General features: G+C 39.9%; 1 protein-coding gene across 29 annotated transcripts in view; it reads right to left on the bottom strand.

Annotated features, from left to right (window-relative positions):
* The window catches only part of KDM4C (lysine demethylase 4C), a 440,364-nt gene that overhangs the window by 343,899 nt on the left and 75,727 nt on the right, over window positions 1–20,738 (bottom strand). The window lies entirely within an intron of this gene.

Raw genomic sequence — 20,738 nt, 5'->3', positions numbered from 1 at the left:
ATTTTCAATCTCTGCTCATACATGCACAAATATCACCATTGAAATGATCAGTGCACCTTGAATTGTTTTTGGTTTCAAATGCCAAGTGGTAAGCATAGAAAAAAAACATGTCTGTGATACTTTGGACATTTTACTATTCTGCGCATGGTAAATGTGACTCACATCTAAGATTCTTCTCCCCTCCCCACAGCCCGCCTATCTGCCAAACTAATGTTTTTTTTCTAGTTTGGAGGTCTTAAAACCCCTTAAGCCCCATCCTAGCCACATTCACCTCTATACCATATTTTAACAATTTAATTTCTATTTCTAAATGTTAAGGAATTGAAAACTATTATAGTTTAATTGAAAAAGCACAGTAAATGAACAAGCTATAACAAGAGGTTCAATTCCTGACTTCTCCTAACCACAAGCTATAACAAGAGGCCTATTCCTGACTTCTCCCAACCACAACCCCTCATTCACATACACACTTAACCACTGCTCAGTGGGTCCCATTCAAATACAAGACGATTCTTCCATCAAGATAACCAGCATCCTCAAGTTACAACAATTGCAACAGAGCTCATGCCCACTTCAGAGGTACTGCAAATTGAAATGACTGTGGGGAGACTTCCAACTTTATTCTGCTCACTTACTGCAGCTTTAGTAGCATCTCATTACCTTCCTAAAATTGAATCTCTTTCTCTCCATGTTTGTCCTTGCAAACTGCTTATATGTCTCTCTGTCCTCTATCCCATATTACACACACAGCAGTGTGTACACTATAATTTAAAATATATGCTCACATCTTTCACAGCCCAAGGCAGACAAATTACTGTATATAGTGCTGTGTAGTGTACTGTAAATCATTAAACTACACAACTCCATAAAGTACAACCAAAAGTGTTGGTACTCTACAGAAAACTAAAGCCCCTATTAAAGAAAAGATTCTCTAATTAGACAGACCATTCCTGGGAAATCCATTCTCCCATACAGTATACTCAGACAGGAATATCATATTTGTGAAGTGACTGCTGTACAACATGAAACACAGCATCTAACCACTTGCATTTTTAGCACGTGGATAACGTTAGGTGCATATCAGTAACACATCAATACTGCAAAACTGTATTTGCCCATTGACCTGAGGTCAATTGTCCCAGACATTCAGAAAGACAGACAAGACTCAAGGGAAGTGGTTTAACTAGGCTGTAACTTTATTAACTTAAATGCATGTGAGATCTATCCAACAATAAATTTTCCAGAACAAGTCATCCTTCCTTCCATAATCTCTTCCACTTGGCAGAGGGCTACCATCAGCTCCCCATTCCTCCACCCTGATAATCTTGTCTTAGCACCATTGCTGGGACCCTACCATCCTCCCTTCATATGAAAGCTAAGAGGCAGGGGAAATGGGGTTGTCTCCTCACAGGAGCCCCAACCCTATGCCCCAGGGATGCCTTTCCCTAAATTCTGGTATATCAGGGAACCAGGCCCCCTACTGAATGAGTATTTGCACTGGGTACCTGCCAAGCTGAGATAACATGAACTTTATGTCCTAGCCAATCACTGGGTTGCTGTGGGAAAGGTTAAAAGAAAACATTCACCCCAGGCCAATATGCTGGTGAAAAAATTCTTTTCCATCCTCCAAGAGGTGGCTAGCACAATACCCACAGCAGGCCCCTCAAAACACCCAACCATACTCTTATTCTAGTGGTGAAAAGGTGGGAGCTGTTGCCCCCACAGACAAGATGTGCTGGACTTTAACAATTCATTCGGTGGTTCTGTCATAGTAGAAAGGTCTTCTGGGTATCGACCAAGATAATTAACATCCCCAATATATGTCTCAATTCTGATATATTAGTTGGTGTCTTCAATTCTCAAATTGCTTTTACTTTCTCAGGATTATGGCTGGTTCCATTTTTGGTTGTGTGCCCCCAAAACTCGATTTGGGGTATTTTTCCAGACGGACTAATTAGGTTTAGGACTTCATTGAGGATTTTGTTATGTTCTTCCATCGAATCAGATATATCAGAATATCATCTATGAAAACTACAACTTCATTTGTGTTTGTTACCAGTTGTGCCATGTTTCTTTGGAACATTTCACGTGCCCCAAAAGGTAATCTTTGAAACCAAATTCTAAAGGAATCAGCTAGCATCATTTCAAGGCATCCAACTTGGAGAATACTGTAGCTTCTTTCACTTTGGAGAGGAAATCATCCAATATGGAAAGGATATATTTTTCTCTCACAACAGCTTCATTAAGTCTTTTAAGATCCACACAGATTCATATTTGTATCATTTTTCTTTATAACTGGTACCATTTGGGAACACCACGCTGTTGGCTCAGAGATTTTCTCAGTTAAACCGATCCACTCCATTCTCTAAATCAGTTTCCATTTTATAAAGTAATGAGGTAGAAATCCCGCAAGGTGTATGTATACTAGATCATTCAGCATTCTCTCTTAAGGTTATTTGTACTGGATCTCCTTTCAAAACTCCAGTATCACCAAATATTCCATCGAGTTCTTCCACCTTTCTCACCAGGCCCATCATGGCTGCCAAGCTGCAGCTCAGAACGCTGCTGTTCTGTGGTCCTTTGATCACATAGCTTTTGACTTCGTAAATTTTTTCTGTGGTGAACTGGCCCATACAGATCAGAAAACCTCCAGAGCTAGTTGGAGCTGTATCAGGTGACTTCAGCTCTGGGAAGTGTTGAAGGTGATTTTCAGTCCCTTCTAATCCCTTCAGCACCTAAGTCAGTTTTAAGTTAAGACTTGCCATGAATATTCAATTTCACTCTCCAGGCAGACTCCATGTCATCACAAGTGATAGATCCTAGAAGAAGTGGCTCTTCATTGTCTGTAATGTGAGTCAATTCCCTGACCGCTTTGGTGTGGCAAACAGCAGCAAAATGTCCATATTTCGCGCAATTATTACACCATGCACCTCTGGGTGGACATGCATTATCTCTTCGGCTGTGTTCCCTGCAAGCTGCATGCTTGGGAGCCTGCCCAGGAGAGATTCAAATGCTGTCCAGCTGATTAGCAGAGTCCGCACAGCCGGCAGCATGTGTTCAGGTGCCCTCCCCTCACGCTGCTCCATCCTGCAGCTACTCCCGGACCCTCCTGTAGGCTGTGCAGGGGTGGGGAGGAGGGTGCTGATGTCAGGGTGTCCACCTCCCCCTGTGCCTGTACCCCATCTCCACAGACCGGGGAGAGGGGACACAGCCTGGCTCAGGAAGATTAGGAGCTGCTGCAGTGAATGGTGAGTGACTGAGCGCCTTTCTTAAAGAGACAGTGCACTGTTTCTGAGATTTCCCCAGCAGCCAGCTCACACACTCTCTCTCTGTGTCTCTCACTCACACACACACACACACACTCTCTTTCTCTCTCTCTCTCTCCCCCTCCCACTCCCTTCCTTCTGCCCATGTACCACATCTCTGCAGAGCAGGGGAGGGGAGGGGAAACAACAGGGCTCAGGACAGAGCAGGAGAGCTTTCAGTGACGGTCTTAAAGAGACAGTGCACAACATCTCTCAGAAACTTCCCCAGCAGCCAGCACACACAGAGTCTCTCTCTCTCTCTCACTCTCACACACACACAGTGTCACATTCACCTCGCAACACATACTTGTATTATTGTTGTTACTTCTTGGTACTTCCTGCAATAAACATATATTCTCTGTAATTTTATTCTTTCAAAGTGTGTTATTTTAGTGTTTTGTCTGGGCTATGCATTTCATAATTTTTATTTCTCTTACACTTAAATTTAATTTTTTGAGTAGTGAGTTCTAAAATGCCTAACCTGTCCTGGCTGGAGCAGCTAAACCCAGGGTTGTGAGTTCAATCCTTGAGGGGGCCATTTAGGGATCTGGGGCAAAAATTGGGGATTGGTACTGCTTTGAGCAGGGGGTTGGACTAGATGACCTCCTGAGGTCCCTTCCAACCTTGATATTCTATGATTCTAAGGAGCCCTATGATAACTTTTTAAACATATATATTATATCTAGGTTTTTTTGTTTCTACTGGTGGCGCACATCTGCACATACCTCAGTGCACATAACAAAATTTATTCCACACATGGATGGAAAAAATTAGAGGGAACATTGCTCTAGGGATATGACTTTTTCTATACCATCTGCATGTAGGCTAGAATTTGTCTCTCTAGCCTAGGAGTTCTCTCTTCTTGCCTCAGGGGTTTTGTAGTAATGATTTTTAACACTCAAGTGTCTGTTTATAGTTTCTAAGCCAGTGTCAGATTTTTCAAGCTTGTTAAGTTGCTCTAGGTTCTGCTCTTTCATCAGCTCAGGCTGCTTTGCTCTGCGTATAGCTGTGGCTAAGGTTAAATCTCTTTACAATGGTGGTTGCTGTGAAAATGCTTTATCTGTTAACCCAACAATCAGCCTGTCTCTGATATATTCATATTTTGCATTCCCAAAAATCACAGTTTTCAGCCAATGTATGCAGAGCTCTTATAACACATTCACCATTTTCCCCTGGTTCTTGAATTCTCTGGTGTAAACATGCTCTTTCATAAACCACATTTCTCTCAGGTATAAAGTAAGCATCAAACATAGCCAGAATCCTTTCATAGTAATCTTTTTGACTATCTGCAGTACAGTCAAAGGATTTAAAGACACGCTCTCCTTGCTTCCTCATAGCATAAAGAAGATACCTGTATATTTCCACTTTCTTTATGGTGCTTGGTAGCAATGCAAAATCTTGCAAAATATTTTTTCAATCTATCCATTCTGAAGGTTTGTCAAAGCTGAAGTTCTCTGGGGCACTGAAGAACAGCATTTTGATGACATCCTGCAATCTTTATTGCTTTGTTCCTTCTGTTTCTGTTCTTAGGTTACTCCTCACACCACACCACGTACTTCTGTCCAAGACATGGACTAGTCACAGAGCTTGCTTATATGCACCAGAAGTTTTAATCACAAGATCCTTTATTTAAATGAATATATACCAGACTTTACAAATCATTAAAGTATTTTACACACACTGCCACCAAGTATAAAATATAATTGTGTAAAAATATAATTTGGAAGGCCAAAAAAGAATCTGAAGTACAGCTAGCCAAAGACTCAAAAAAGTAATAGCAAAAAAAAATTTAAGTACATCGGAAGCAGGAAGCCTGCTAAACAACCAGTGGGGCCACTGGATGATTGAGATGATAAGGCCATTCCGGAGAAACTAAATGAATACTTTGCATCGGTCTTCACAGTTGACAATGTGAGAAATATTCCCAAACCTGAGCTATTCTTTTTCGGTGACAAATCTGAGGAACTGTCCCAGATTGAGATGTCATTACAGGAGGTTTTGGAATAAATTGATAAACTAAACAGTAATAAGTCAACAGACCAGATGGTATTCACCCAAGAGACATAAAGAAACTCAGATGTGAAATTACAGGACTACTAACTAGTCTGTAACCTATCATTTAAATTAGCTCTGTGCCAAATGACTGGAGGATAGCTAATGTGACGCCAATTTTTTTTAAAAGGGCTCCAGAGGTGACCTTGGCAATTACAAGCCGGTACGCCTGACTTCAGTACCGGGCAAACTACAGTAAAGAACAAAATTGTCACACAGATGAACGTAATTTGTTGGGGAATAGTCAACACGGTTTTTATAAAGGGAAATGATGCCTCACCCATCTACTAGAATTCTTTGAGGGGGTCAACAAGCATGTGGACAAGGGGGATCCAGTGGATATAGTGTATTTAGATTTTCAGAAAGCCTTTGACGAGGTCCCTCACCAAAGGCTCTTAAGCAAAGTAAGCTGTTGTGGGATAAGAGGGAAGGTTCTCTCATGGATTGGTAACTGGTTAAAAGATAGGAAACAAAGGGTAGAAATAAAATGGTCAGTTTTCAGAATGGAGAGAAGTAAATAGTGGTATCCCCCAGGAGTCTGTACTGGGCCCAGTCCTATTCAACATATTCATAAATGATCTGGAAAAAGGGGTAAACAGTGAGGTGGCAAAATTTGCAGATGATCCAAAACTACTCAAGATAGTTAAGTCCAAGGCAGGCTGCGAAGAGATACAAAAGGATCTCTCAAAACTGGGTGACTGGGCAACAAAATGGCAGATGAAATTCATTGTTGATAAATGCAAAATAATCCATGTTGGAAAACAGAATCCCAACTACACATATAAAATGATGGGGTCTAAATTAGCTGTTACCACTCAAGAAAGATCTTGGAGTCATTGTGGATAGTCCTCTGAAAACATCCACTCAATATGCAGTGGCGGTCAAAAAAGCAAACAATGTTGGGAATCATTAAGAAAAGGATAGATAATAAGACAGAAAATATCATACTGCCTGTATTTAAATCCATGGTACACCCACATCTTGAATACTGCGTACAGATGTGGTCGCCCCATCTCAAAAAAGATATATTGGAATTGGAAAAGGTTCAGAAAAGGGCAACAAAAATTATTAGGGGTTTGGAATGGCTTCCATATGAGGAGAGATTAATGAGACTGGGACTTTTCAGCTTGGAAAAAAGACGGCTAAAGGGAGATATGATTGAGGTCTATAAAATCATGACTGGTGTAGAGAAAGTAGATAAGGGAGTGTTGTTTACTCTCTCATAACATAAGAGCTAGAGGCCACTATATGAGATTAATAGGCAGCAGATTTAAAACAAACAAAAGGAAGTATTTTTTCACACAACACACAGTCAACCTGTGGAACTCTTTGCCAGAGGATATTGTGAAGGCCAAGCATTCAAAAAAAGAACTAGATAAATTCATGGAGGATAGGTCCATCAATGGCTATTAGCCAGCATGGGCAGGGATGTCCCTAGCCTCTGTTTGCCAGAACCTGGGAATGGGCGACAGGGGATGGATCACTTGATGATTAGCTGTTCTGTTCATTCCCTCTGGGGCACCCGGCATTGGCTACTGTCAGAAGACAGGATACTGGGCTACATGGACCTTTGGTCTGACCCAGTAAGGCCATTCTTGTGTTCTTAACAGCATAATACAGCTAAGCATTCCTTTACTAAACCAGTGAACCCAAAGTGCACTGTTGCCACAGAGACAACAAATATGTGTATATTGCACGTGCCCAGAAGGTAGGGAACTGGACACTTAAATGTAACCCAGTGGAGTGTGTAAATTGCTAGCTTCCACAGGGAAAGAACAGGGCTCGCAGAGCCCGGAGCGGAGTGCCTGTGGTCCTACTAACTGGGGACCCTGGTAACCCTGGTGGTGCACAAACAGAGCTCCCTCCCACTGTAAACAGGTGGCAGTGTTCTCCCCAGGACCCATCAGGGAAAGCAAGGAGAAGGAACACCACTGCTCACCCAAGCCAACTGCAATGCTGACTAGGCCAAGAAAGAACCTACCACAATCCTCTCACAATCCCTTTTGTGTGCTCTTTTCAAATACTGGACATGCTCCAGACACTGAAGTAAATTTTCCTGTGTTCCATTTGATCTTTAGCTCTAGGTTACATTATTTATTTAATAAGGACAGTTAGGTCAGAAGGCAGCACCTCCAGCAACTTTACGTTGCCTTGCATTACGTCACACTCCTTTTTCATCCATTTTTAGCTCTTCAACAGAATAAAACTAAATTTATCTATAAAGCAATGCAAATGTAGATGTCATCTATGTTTTTAAAATACATCTTCCCATTATTTTGGATGTTGATTAACAAGTCCGAATATTTTCTCCCATAAAATCAATTTGCTTTAAATTGAATACATTTATTCAGCCCAACCATTAATGTTTGTAATTATATAATACTAGTTACTTTAATTTCTTCTTAACTTGAAGGCATGTCGTTTTCTAACTTATGTTAAAGGTTATAAAATGAAAATATTGATTTGGGGAAATAAAATGTAGTGTAATATACATTCTTTTACTTTCTGCGATGACACTTGTATTCTGTTTTGCAGCATAATTAATGCCCTATATATTCAGCAATATTTAGGTTAGAAATTAGTGGTGCTATTTTTGTATAAATCAAACCTAGGCTCCTTAGCTTTCCATAATGCCTATGACATTTACTATATCCCTGTTCCAGCTTTTATTAAACAAAGGCACCAAGATGAGTCTGCAGAAACCTTAGTCTGCATCCATTTGGGTTCGGTCTGGAGAATGATTTAGAGGTATGTTGTTAGAGTATGTTATTTAACACGTTCTAACTAATACTTTTTAAAATTGTAGTGTAGCAGAATACTAGCAGGCTTCAGTCTGTCCAGTTTAGCACATGTTAAAGATTACACCGCCTTGTCTACACTAGAATTTTAGAATATGTTAAAACATGTTGAAGATAAGGCCCTTATAAAAAGTGTAAGTGCTACAAGAAACTAGAGAAAAGTTATTTGACAATAGCAAAAAAACTGTTGGAAAATCTACTCTCCAAGACACTGTTTGTATAAAGTTTCTATATCCAAGTTTGCTCCAAATTGAAAATTCTGATTAAAAAGAAAAAGTGAGGAGAAATCCCAACAAAGGGAGAGTTTATTCAGAGGAACAAAAAGAAAAGGAGTACTTGTGGCACCTTAGAGACTAACCAATTTATTAAAGCATAAGCTTTCGTGAGCTACAGCTCACTTCATCGGATGTCATTATTCAGAGGAACAGTGACATGTAGGGCAGTAAACATTCACTAACTGCACGAAAATCATCCCAGAAGTCAGAGCAGAGGGCAAAGATGGTTCCACAAAGTGCTCTGGCCACTGCTTAACCACTGGTAGCTCCTGCTGTAGCAATCATGGGATGCATGCGATAGTGAGGTATATCCACTCAGTCTATGCTGCATTCTGCCCTTGAAAAACTGGTATATTTCACTTCCATAGCATGGAAATCATTTACCTTCCCCTACATTATCTGTAAACCCAATGACAGCTATCAGACTGCAGCTGCAAACAAGGAGCCAATGGCAGCATAGCAACCAGCTAAGCCATGCTGCCAATACCACGTAACGGACAGACGTACCAACATCACTGAGATTTAGGCCAAATTTTCCAACAGATCTTTAGTCTGTGTGTCCCAAGAAGGAAACTTGCAGTATATTTTACCTCTCCTCAAAGCCACAGCTCTATGATGGCAAGTCCCTCATTTTCATGCACAAAGATCAGGATATGAGCTGTAGTTGCAAATACAGAGGCTTTAAAAATATGGCAGTTTAGTTAGGAAAACATGCTTCCCATGAATTTTGAGCTGACCACTTGCAGTATTCTACAAACTAACAATGTACAGTAGAACCTCAAAGTTACAAACACCAGAGTTACAGACTTAGCGTTCAACCAGACATGCTGTAAAAACCAGAAGTCATCAATCAGGCAGCAGTGGAGACAAATCTCCTTCCCCACCGTCCCACCACCCAGCAAATACTGTACTGCCTCAGGGCTTTAGCCCTGGGGCTCATGGCTTCAGCCACGGGGCGGATGAGGCTGCAGCGGCGGGAGGGGGGGGGTGTCAGGGTTCCAGGGGGCGGGGGGGAGAAGGAGTGCAGCTGGGGACTTCTAATCCTTGGGAGCAAGATCGAGGGGGAGCACTGGGGCTTGGGCTTCAGCCCCATGGGGGTGCCCAGGCTCAGGGTTTCAGCCCCATGGATCCGTTCCAGCTTCAGCCCCACAGGGGTCACCGGGGCTTTACCTATGAGGAGAGCACTGTTTTCAGCCCCAGGGCTCCCCCCGTAACTCAAGTCCTGATCCCCAGCACCTCCCACGGGGCAGAAGCTGGGAACGGAGCCATGGGGCTGAAGCCCCAAGCCCCAGCACTCCCCCCAGATCTAAAGCCCTGAGCCCTCGTGCTCCCAGGGGACAGAAGCCCTGAGGCCTCTGCCGGGAGCCCTGACCCCTGAAGCACCAATTCCCCTGTGGCTGAAGTACCTACAGTCTTGTTCAGAGTTATGGACCATTTCAGAGTTATGGACAACCTCCATTCCCAAGGTGTCCATAACTCTGAGGTTCTACTGTACTGAGGAACCCAGAGATCTTCAGCAACAAACAAAATGAGAGGCAAACAAGTGCAAAATTCAAAGCAGTTTCTGAGAACATGAGACTTGTGCATCCTTTCAATTCCATGTACTGAACTGGCTACCACACTTGCTTACCTCTCCTTTGTCCCAGACACCTCAGGCAGAAAAACAAGACACCAGGAATGCAGTTTAACTAGGCTGCAACTCAAATAAGGTAAGACAGCTCAGGCAGTTAGAATAAACAGATGGGGTTTTGCACTGAGAAGTACAAAGTTATTACATGAAAAAGGAAAAAAAATGGCAGAGAAGTTCAGCTTGTAAGATAAGTTTTATTTTTAAAATGCCAAAACTAATAGCGACCATAAAATATTTTTATAGGAATGGTGGGTGACAGTGTAAGAAGCTAGGCAGATTTTTGCAATTTAAGGTTAATTTTTCTTTATGTTTTGGGATGTAATTATATGCACTAACACCCAAAGAAATGAGCTTTAATTGTTCCAGATATTATAGCCAAAGAACATACTTTTGTAATATATATTGAATATTACTAGTACCATTTTTTACCTTAACTTGTAGTGCTACTGTAACTCTAAAACTGATTATTTTGGAGGCACTATGTTTGTTCAGAACCTTTCATTAATTTTTCCATAGCCCACTGATCAGCGAACGTGATTGCTCATGGGACAGGTAATTAGTATTTGGAGGCTTTCAGCTCTAGTTCATCATTTCCAATGTAGTCATGCTTAGAGAGGGAAAGTTGTTCACACATGATGTGTGTCTAGAGGCCTATGTAAAACGAGAGGGGGATTTCATTACTTCTTCAAACAACCAAAGAGCTACCACCAACTGGTCCATATTATTAGGATTATCAACAGAATAGCCAAAGAATGCCCCTCAAGGTCAGCACTGAGGTCTGTTTACAGGATGGGGAGAAAGCCTCCATTGCTGCTGTCTACGCTGTATCTCTTTTATGGATAAAATGAGGACTTCACGCTTCAGTACTGCCAATACAGCATTTTCATGGGCATTACATTTTGACAAGTATATGGAGGAGGAAAACAGCTGGCTGAAATTGTGGAGTTTTAGATTCTACTCAAATTCTAGACTCTAGGAACTGTAATAAATGGCAGTGCAGTTAATAACAGGTTTCAGAGTAACAGCCGTTTTAGTCTGTATTCGCACAAAGAAAAGGAGTACTTGTGGCACCTTAGAGACTAACCAATTTATTTGAGCTTTCGTGAGCTACAGCTCACTTCATCGGATGCATAAAGTGGAAAATACAATGAGGATGTTTTTATACACACAGACCATGAGAAAAAAAAAATCCTCACTGTATTTTGCACTTTATGCATCTGACGAAGTGAGCTATAGCTCACGAAAGCTTATGCTCAAATAAATTGGTTAGTCTCTAAGGTGCCACAAGTGCAGTTAATAGCTGATGAATCATAGACAACTAGGGAGCCCAGTCCTTAATCTTCTAGAAAGTAAAGGCTTCCACATAGTTGTCTTAACCTTGCTATAAAATGTATTCCTGAAATGGTTCAGAATTCCACACATTGCCCAACTAACAAAATTTCAGTGTTAACACTTTATTTGCAATTCAGAACCCATACCTTTAGTAACCTTTATGGAAACTCAGAAGCCAACTACTCTGTGCATGTAACTATCAGCTGACCAAAAGCTTGCTTTTCCAAGTCACAGATGATTTGCCCTTAAGGCCAGTGTAGAGAATTTTCATTCCTTTGCCTGCAGCTTGCCTGTGCTTAGCAATAAGCATCATTCTGTGCTTGTCAGTATTGTTACCTTTCCTATTTTTACAAGAATTAAGTTCATCATGAAAAATTTAAAAGGAGAAAGTTTTGACATCCCAAAAAAGTAGATCAGTCCTCAGGAGAGTATTCCATAGGGTTGGGAAAGTCCCAGAGAAGGAATTCAAAGCAATGTTAGCTGTTTACGCAGTATGCACCACTAAAAAAAAGATTTAAGTATGTATGGGGCTTCTGTGTGGGAAAGTCTGCATCATCATCATATATTCTGCACCACCCACTCAAATTCATTATATGTGCACTAGCATGAAAGAATCTTTATAAAACTATATCGCAAAGGCTGAAAGGTATTATATAAACTACAATAAATGAACTTGCTGAAGTTATCCATGATTAGAAGAAGAAAGTCATACGTAAACGACTCAGGCCCCAATACTTAATTCTATACTAAACTAAGAGGAGACTGCTATTTTAGCAGTGTATTTTGAGGAAAAAGTTTTTAAAAAACAGCAAATTCCAAAGATTATGCAGCTCCTAACAAAAACAAAATGATGAACTTAACTTCACTTGTGATTCAGCAGAACCCAAAGAGAGTCAGTATAAGAGATTTATTACATTAAACAACTTTAGCCAGCAGTTTGTTTGGCACTCTCACCAAAAAAGCCATAAGCTGAATGGGCAACATAGACTGCACTACCCCTTTAAGTCACTGTAAGCCAGAGTAGAGGGACATCAGTGAAGTACTTTTGTTTTAACCCAGATCCTAATAATAATAATTGGGCAATCTTATGTACTGGTAATAATAAACCTACAAATGCAGGTTAAACATTTTGTAGGAATCCAGGACACTTTGGTAAGTCCCTATGTAGCAAATGAGAAAATAGAATGCCTTGCATGGATAGTTTTTATGCAATTAAAAATGTTAGAATAGTCTTAACATTAAATATCTTTATAGCGAATTTTCATTTATTGGACAGTGTTCTCCATTACCTCCATTTTACAAATTATACCCAACCAACTAACAAAATGGAGGGATGTCACTCATGTTAATTTTTGTGATGTGTGATAAGTACTTTATTTAGCACTGCAAGTTATACAAGTATAGGCGGTCATTAAATTGGAAATTAAATTTGTATTGATTTAGTATTAAAACAAATGTCAACATATTGCATAACACCATCTGGTGACTATACATATGGATGGAAAACTGTTGATCTGTGCAGAGTGCCCAGATAATTGTAATTGTTTTAAATAAAAACTACACAGAAGCTATCAGGTTTAAGCGTAACACAGTTTTTAAAAATAGAACTATTCATAGTAATAATGCAAACAGATAAAACAAAGAATGATCAAATTTTCAAAATGTGCTTTACTACATAAAAAATGTAACAACTAAATGACAATATGGGCATCAGGCTGATGTGAAACAGCCTTTTGTATTCACCCAATTATTCTTATCTTTGTAACAAGAAACTGGATATAAACAGTATGGTTCCATGGTTACTAAAGCAGATATTTCCACAGATAGTGGAAAATGCCATTAGATTCAAGCTAATTCAATGTGACATTTTACCAAGCTACTGCACTGTAATACTAGTTTATGTGATGATGGAGGGTTGGGGGAATAAAACAGCTGAGGATTTCCTTGGTATGATTAGCATTAAAAAATTCCAAAGCTTTAAGCCAGTAAAAATTTGTTAAACTAACTTTAAAGTCATTGGTCGATGATTAGCTTAGTTCATCATCCTCCACATTTTATCAAAGCAGTTGATTCAGCCTAATTCTAGATCACTGGCCCAATACCCACTCCCAAGCTCTCTCTGTCCACTGAGCAATATGAACAGTTTGCTATGCTATTCCTTTAGAAAATCAATATCACCCATCGTACTTCTTCGAGCCCAGGCACCTCATTGTCTCTTGATTCACCTACAAAGAGACATCCTTTCATTTCATGTATCTTTTCCCATCCATCCCAATATTGTCCTCAACAAAATCTGATCCATGAGCAAAAGCCTACCTCGTTATTGGACTCACTTCCAAGCTCAAGTTTTGTCTTCCGATTCCTTCTAATCACTGTACTTAAAAAGCACTACACTTTCTGTAACTTTCCAGGTCTTTCTCAAAACTGCTATTAGCTCTTTAAACAAAAATACTTCATTGGATCATTCCTTGCTCATCAAAAGATATCCAGTTTCCAAACTCAATTCCTCCGCAAAGTTTGGGAGAAGGTGACCCTCTTTCACCATTCCAGCCACCTTCTCCAGCACAACATGTCTGACTCACTTCAAACTGGGCACTGAACCTTTCATAGTAAGACTGCCCTTCTCCAGATAAATTAGTAAACCAACACTTTTGCTTATGATGGTTCCCTTCCCACTTGATGGTTGCAACTTTTGGTATTACTTATCACACACCTTCCTAAAAATTCTAACGAGAAACCAGTATGTCTAATAATCTTGTTCTCTAATTTGATTCAACCATTTCCTTCATTGATGAAAGATGTACATGTTACTTCCACTCTACATGCTAAAGAGTGTCTCAAGGCTCTATCCTTCTTCGCTCTATTGGGTCCCACATACATTTTTTTGCTAGTTATAAAAGTTGACTAGTGAAAAGATGTTACATCTGTCTTTTCTCTATTTGATATGTCATTGCTATCAGTTGTGTATATCAATTCTGTATGGATGACTCCCAGCTCCTACCCCCATGTCACCTTTCTGTCTCTCAGTTTCCCCATGTGTAAAATGGGAGTAACGTTACTTAACTCCTTTGTGAAGTCCTTTGAGATCTACCGACGAAAAGCACTACGTAAGAGAGGTTTGATGATGATGATGATGATGATTCCCCACTTTCTTGCCTTGACTCTGTCAGCTGCCGGTTATACCAAAGCATCCTATTCCTGAAGGACTGAAATGTCCTGTAGGGACTTTTACTCTCTTTCTGAGACATGCCCACATCTGCTCCCCTATGCCTAACTCTACCATCTTTTTCCTTAACTCAGACAACTTTGCTCCCTAGGCCAGAAATCTTGGCCATCATCGTGCATAAGCTTTCTCTTTCCTACTTCTTCTTTGTAAGAATCACCAATTCCAGAACGATGATCTGAACAATGCTTCCCCTGAAATAGATATTCATACCTTAAATCTGAAGCTTTCCCTAATCCACAAGGGCAGAGGAGCTTCCCTCACCTTATCACCCTAACAGGGGCTGGCCAGCAATTGTTGGGGACACCAGCAATCACTGGGGAGCACAATTCCTATTAGAAGATGCAGATTCTAGCTGTGCGAGAAGAGGGGCAGCAGGAAAGGGTGTGGCTCCAGCCACAACCCAGTCCCTCTGCACTCTCCTTTTGTGTGCATGGCAGAATCTCATGCTATCTTCAGAGGATCAGAATACTTGCAATCAGAATACTCTCTTGCTCCAGAAAGAAGGGCTGCCCAATATCTCTGAGTTCTTGGTCATTTTCATTGGCTTTTAGTCATGTAAGAATCCAATTCAAATTCTTTCTTTCAAACTTCCCCATGGACTTGCTTCATTCTACTCCTCTGACCTCCCATGCATTTACTTCTGAGCTAAGACTCATTCACCTGCTCCTTCAATCCTGGCTTCCTATGTTCCCTTCCTTCAGCTCTCTGGTCTATTTTCCCTGCTCTCTCAAAGTTATGGAGTCACTCTCCCTTTCTGAAGCTTACCCTTCTCTTTATTTTATGACTGACCCTCTCTCCAGAGTGTTTTGTGATATATAGAACAAATCACATAGTAATGTATTATCCTGCCATTCCCAGTTCATTTACAGGAGTCATAGTGTGAAGGCCAGTAGGACTGCCACTGAAAATGCCTTGCTACAAACTGAGGACCCATTCATTCTGTATTTATCTATGTACATTGTCATGTTAGTTTATGCCGTGTTCTTTTTAACAGAAAATAAAGGATTTGACTCCATATATGACAAAAGTTCCAAATCCCGATTGTAAAAAACAAACACAGACAAAATGAGTACAATTCCAAAAATAGTCCTGTCTAAACAACAATCTTAAATATACACCTTACACACAGGCTTTTCTCTAACAAATAAAAATGAAACTAGTCTTGCTACAACAGAATTCAAAATATCCAGACTGCCATGAAAATAATTGCTTTGCTCCTGTTTAATCAACACTTTCATGTATCCTTCACTAATATTCTTCAGTGAGATTTATATCATTTTAATCCTTCCAGATCTGAGAAGTATCTACCTTCACCACTATTTTACATGAGTCAGATAACAGCAGCAAGAATAAACTGATTTCAGATACCTAATGTGCCTAGAATGTTTTCCAAAATTTAAAGGCCCTATTCAAATTTTTTGGATTTACGGACATATATTATACCTTGGAGCATCATATGCATCTTCTACATGGCTCCAATCTACATATGCTGTTCAGTATTCTGCCTTTATTATTATACTAGTCTAGTAACTGGAAGCCCATGCTGTCACACAGGCATAACTCAAAGTCATGTGTGTAAAAAAGCCAAAAATGGCAGAGAATTTAAAAACTGGACAGTGACAGACAATGAATACCAGTGATGATTGAACCTGGTGATTCTATGAACAAAAAGAGCTCTAAACCATGCAGGTAGCTGTTTCCATTGCTTCACACTGATTCAGCAGACATTCCAGGCTTCAGAGTGATGTTTGGGTTTAGTGTGTGTTGATTGTGCAGTTGTGTGGGTGGTACTGTTGATCTGTTTGGGGCAGGGTTGTGTTAGGAGATTTGTGCAGGTAGCAAACAAAGAGAGTATGCTGCAATGAGCAGGGCTGTTTGTGTTTGGGGTATTGTGCATGCTGGTTGTGTCGTGCTGGGAGAGTTGTATGGATTTGTGCAGGTGGCAAATGGGGCAGTGCTGCAGTTAGGGGCTATGTATGGTTTGGGGTTCTGTATGCTGGTTGTGTTTTTGTGTGTTGATTTGTGCAGGTGGCAATTAGGTGCACAAGTGTGGCAGCTGGGCCAAGTAGTCCACCCTCTGCAGTATCCCTCACACAACCAATTAAACTGTTGCATGCAAAGTAGCAGTAGAGTATGAGTGATTGCTTGAGTTACCTCTGATATCACAATGGCCTAGGACTCACGGCACTATACAGATACATGCATTACTGCAGCTGTACACCATACAAGGGTAATTTGTGAAGTCAAAATGTTCTGAAACTTAAAAACTGGACCGGAACAGACCATGAAGCCCAGTGATTGAACTTGGTGATATTCTGAACAAAAAGAATTCTCAACCATACATGTAGCTGTTTCCACCACATCATACTAACTCAAGAGATGGTTTAGGCTTCAGAGTGACACACAGAGTGACATTCTTAGAATCGCATTATACAGATGCTAGTGTCTGCTTTCTAGGAATGTTTTCCAAAACTTGGATTTAGCTCCAAGTGCAGTTCAATACTTAGGCCATGAGCAAAATTTCTCAATTTATTAGTCAAGACACAAATTCTCCAAGCATACCGTCCTGTGCATCAGCTTTATCCTGTGACCCAAAAATATTAACCAGACTGGTGGGGGGGGGGTAAAAACACCTTACAACAGCCAGCAGAAAAGGCATTTTGTAATGTGAACAAGTATTCAACACAAACTGTTGTGAACTCCAAATCACCAAGCCACTCCCTTAAATATATGGGCTAAGTGAACCATTAATCACTCAGACAACTTTGCTAGGTAACTAAGAATGTTCTATAAGGAAATCAAAGAATATAACAAAGCACCATTTAAATAACTGTCATGAATATAAATTTATAGTAAAATAACTATTTTATAGAATTCCACATTTTTTCAGAAAAGAATGCAAAGGAAAACTTATGGTAATAAAAATGATAACTACTAGCAAAAAAAAAATCAATTATAATACCCTCAAATCTAGTAACTGTCCCCTCACTGTATCTTTTTCTCTTTCCCCTAGCTCCTGCACTGTTTCCCATGTTTTCTTTAATTTTCCATTCTTTCCCCGTTCACCTTCAAATTATTTTCTGCGTTAGACAATAATTTTCAGGCACTACAGATCCTAAAACAAAAAAATAACTCCAAAAAGAAATATTACACATTTAAACACTCACACACATTCATTATGGCCCTGATCTGGCACCTGACTAGATGCGGCACACACCTTTCCTGCACAGAGCTCCACTGGGCTCCATGTGGGTATGGCAATTGCAGTTGTGGAATCAAGATATACAATTTACATAGACACTCTTATTCGCATAAATATTGAGAACTGAACTGTATAATGAATGGGGTGCACTATTTATCCACAGGATACTTTCAGAAATTAGCTCCCCATTCCCCAATTGCTGCCATTGTGGTCAGCATATTTGAGGCATGCTAGTTCCATAATCTGTCAGTCTTGGCCCTTGGAAGAGATAGAAGGCTCTCGTCACAATTAAAAGCCAAGATACTTCATCTTAGTAAATTATTTTTCAATCTCAGATTCACCAAAGTAGCATTTGCTAGTGATCTCTGAATTAAGTGGTGGGCTGGAGAAGGGCTCCTTAGCAAAATTACCTGGACAGGATAAAATATATTCTGATAAGAGATTGTGCCACCCAATACCCAGAACTAATAGTTCTCTCCTTTATGGAGATAGACAAAGTGGCTTTGCCAGCATTATTCAGCCAGACAGTGTTTCCCTGTGAGATTCTGACTGATCAGCGGGCAAACTTTATGTCAGATCTGCATGAAGGACGATGAGAGAAATGTGGAGTTCAACAATTTCGGTCAGATTCTTACCACCCCCAGACTAAACAGCTCTTGAGAGATTTAATAGAACCCTTAAAACTATGTTCAAAACTTTGAGCAGCCTTCAAAACCTCCAGTCAGGATGGAGAGAGAGAGAGATGAGTGTTAGCCCAAGAGAGAAGAGGGCTAGGAGCCGGTAACCTTTGAGTGAATACCCTTGAAGGACCTCAGAGGGGGAATACAGGTGCAGTGGCCCTCTAAACTGTGACCCCTTCATTCTAGGCCCATCTGCTTCCTCCATTTCATGACTTCCATTCTAAACCATTACACTAACATAGGCTTTTGTCAGTGTCATGATCTGTGCCTTCAGTTGCTCGGCAACCAAGTGAGTCAACTGTCATTACAGGTTTCAGAGTAACAGCCGTGTTAGTCTGTATTCGCAAAAAGAAAAGGAGTACTTGTGGCACTTAGAGACTAACCAATTTATTTGAGCATAAGCTTTCGTGAGCTACAGCTCACTTCATCAGACGCATACAGTGGAAACTGCCTTTACAGTTCATTTTGTAGTACTTTTGATGCAGCTGAGCATTATCTAATTATGACTGTCAAAATGCCTTTAGCTTTTCATATTTACTGAACTCAACTGTACTTAAATGTAATGTGAATACATTAAATTTATAAAATTAACGTAGCTCTATTAAGTACTTATGCTCAAAGAATGATAAAGAAACTAAATATTTTTCTATTACTTATAAACAGTCTCTATTTACCATATAATAGCAATAAACAATGTGTTTTGGAGGGGAGATTTTCAAAGTCACAAAGGGCAGTTAGGTACTCATCTCTCATTGAAAAAAATCAATGGGAGTTGAGTGCCCAGCTCCCATTTCTTTTAAAATTTTATTTAGTTATTTGGAAGACTCAAAACCTATTTGCAGACTAGAGGGGCATTCAGCACAAATCTTAAAACTTGCTTTAAAATACTTTAAAACGCACTAATCAGTACTTTGCTAAACTCCATGTTCTATTAGGATTAAGTAAGTGTCTTTGCTGGTTGGAATTTTACAATATTAAGTGTTTTTCAAAACTGCTTTTTGAATTACTTTCATATTTCTTGGGATCGAACATAAAAACTTTGTGTTTAAAGGAGAGTTGCCTATTTAGGTAGTTTTTCATATATACATCCATCAATGTTGTATGTGAAAAGTCCATCTTTCTTTTCTACAATGAAGTCATAATATACTTGAATTTATTAAACCAATCATTTCAAACAAAATGTACTATTCAATGATGTAAAACTCAGATATATTCTAGGCAGATGATTTGAAGTTATGGTCCTGGTCCTCTTTACGTTCTCAGTAACAAGAGCTCCACTGTCTTGTATTTAAATGCAAAGCATTTAGACTAGAACTAGAATCTAGAAAACATTGCTTTTCCTACTGTGCTTTTGCAATATCTTTAGTATGTTGATCAGTTTGCCAGCTTACATATTTAAAATGTCACAGTTCTTTCTCCTAATCCAGAAGTGACTGAATGCATGGACATAATTTGAACAACACCATTAGTGAACATCACCTGCAAACATTCCCATCATCATAACTGGATGACCAGAAATAAATCGGCACCTACATAGGGATGACATGCACTATGTACAGCTTTAGCATATGATAAAGCAACCAACATACCATAATATGAATTATCTCCATCAGAATGAAAAATGTAAAGTCTCTCTCTTCATATACACACACCCACCCACCCCTAGTTGTCTCCTCACACTACCAAAAGGCTATCCAGTTAACAGTCCAGGAGAGAGAACCTCTCTGGCTGTGGGCATCACAGTTAAGATGTACCTTGATCATTCAGTCTCCACTTACGTGGAGTTTGCTGTGTAGCAGTGGATAATACAGACCCAATTCAATAAAACACTTAAGCACATGCTTAATGTTAAGCACTTAAGCAATCTCATTGACTTCAGAGGTCTGGTTATACATTTAAATGAACTACATGCTTAAGTACTTCGCTGACGTGGACTTAAGACACCAAATCTGTCCCAATGATTTCAACGAGGCCCTAATAAGAGTTCTCTCAAATAGTATCTTGGGTTTCCTGATTCAAGTAATGCCTGTTATTTAACTACTGTTTTTTCTTTTCAGTCTCAGATTCTTCCTTTTTAGCCATTTCCTTTAAAAGGAGAAGTTTATATTATTAAGGCCATTCTCCTTCAATCACAAGACTCAAATTTCATTACTTTCTGAGCTGCCCACCAGATTGCTCTTATCTTGTTTAAATGGAGCTCCTCACCACAAAGTAATTCTACCTCATCTGTTTGCTTTA

This window comes from Lepidochelys kempii, chromosome 5, assembly GCF_965140265.1.
Source record: "Lepidochelys kempii isolate rLepKem1 chromosome 5, rLepKem1.hap2, whole genome shotgun sequence".
Taxonomy (NCBI): domain Eukaryota; kingdom Metazoa; phylum Chordata; order Testudines; family Cheloniidae; genus Lepidochelys; species Lepidochelys kempii.
Note: the sequence above shows the minus strand (reverse complement) of the source record. Positions and strands in the feature narration are given on the sequence as shown.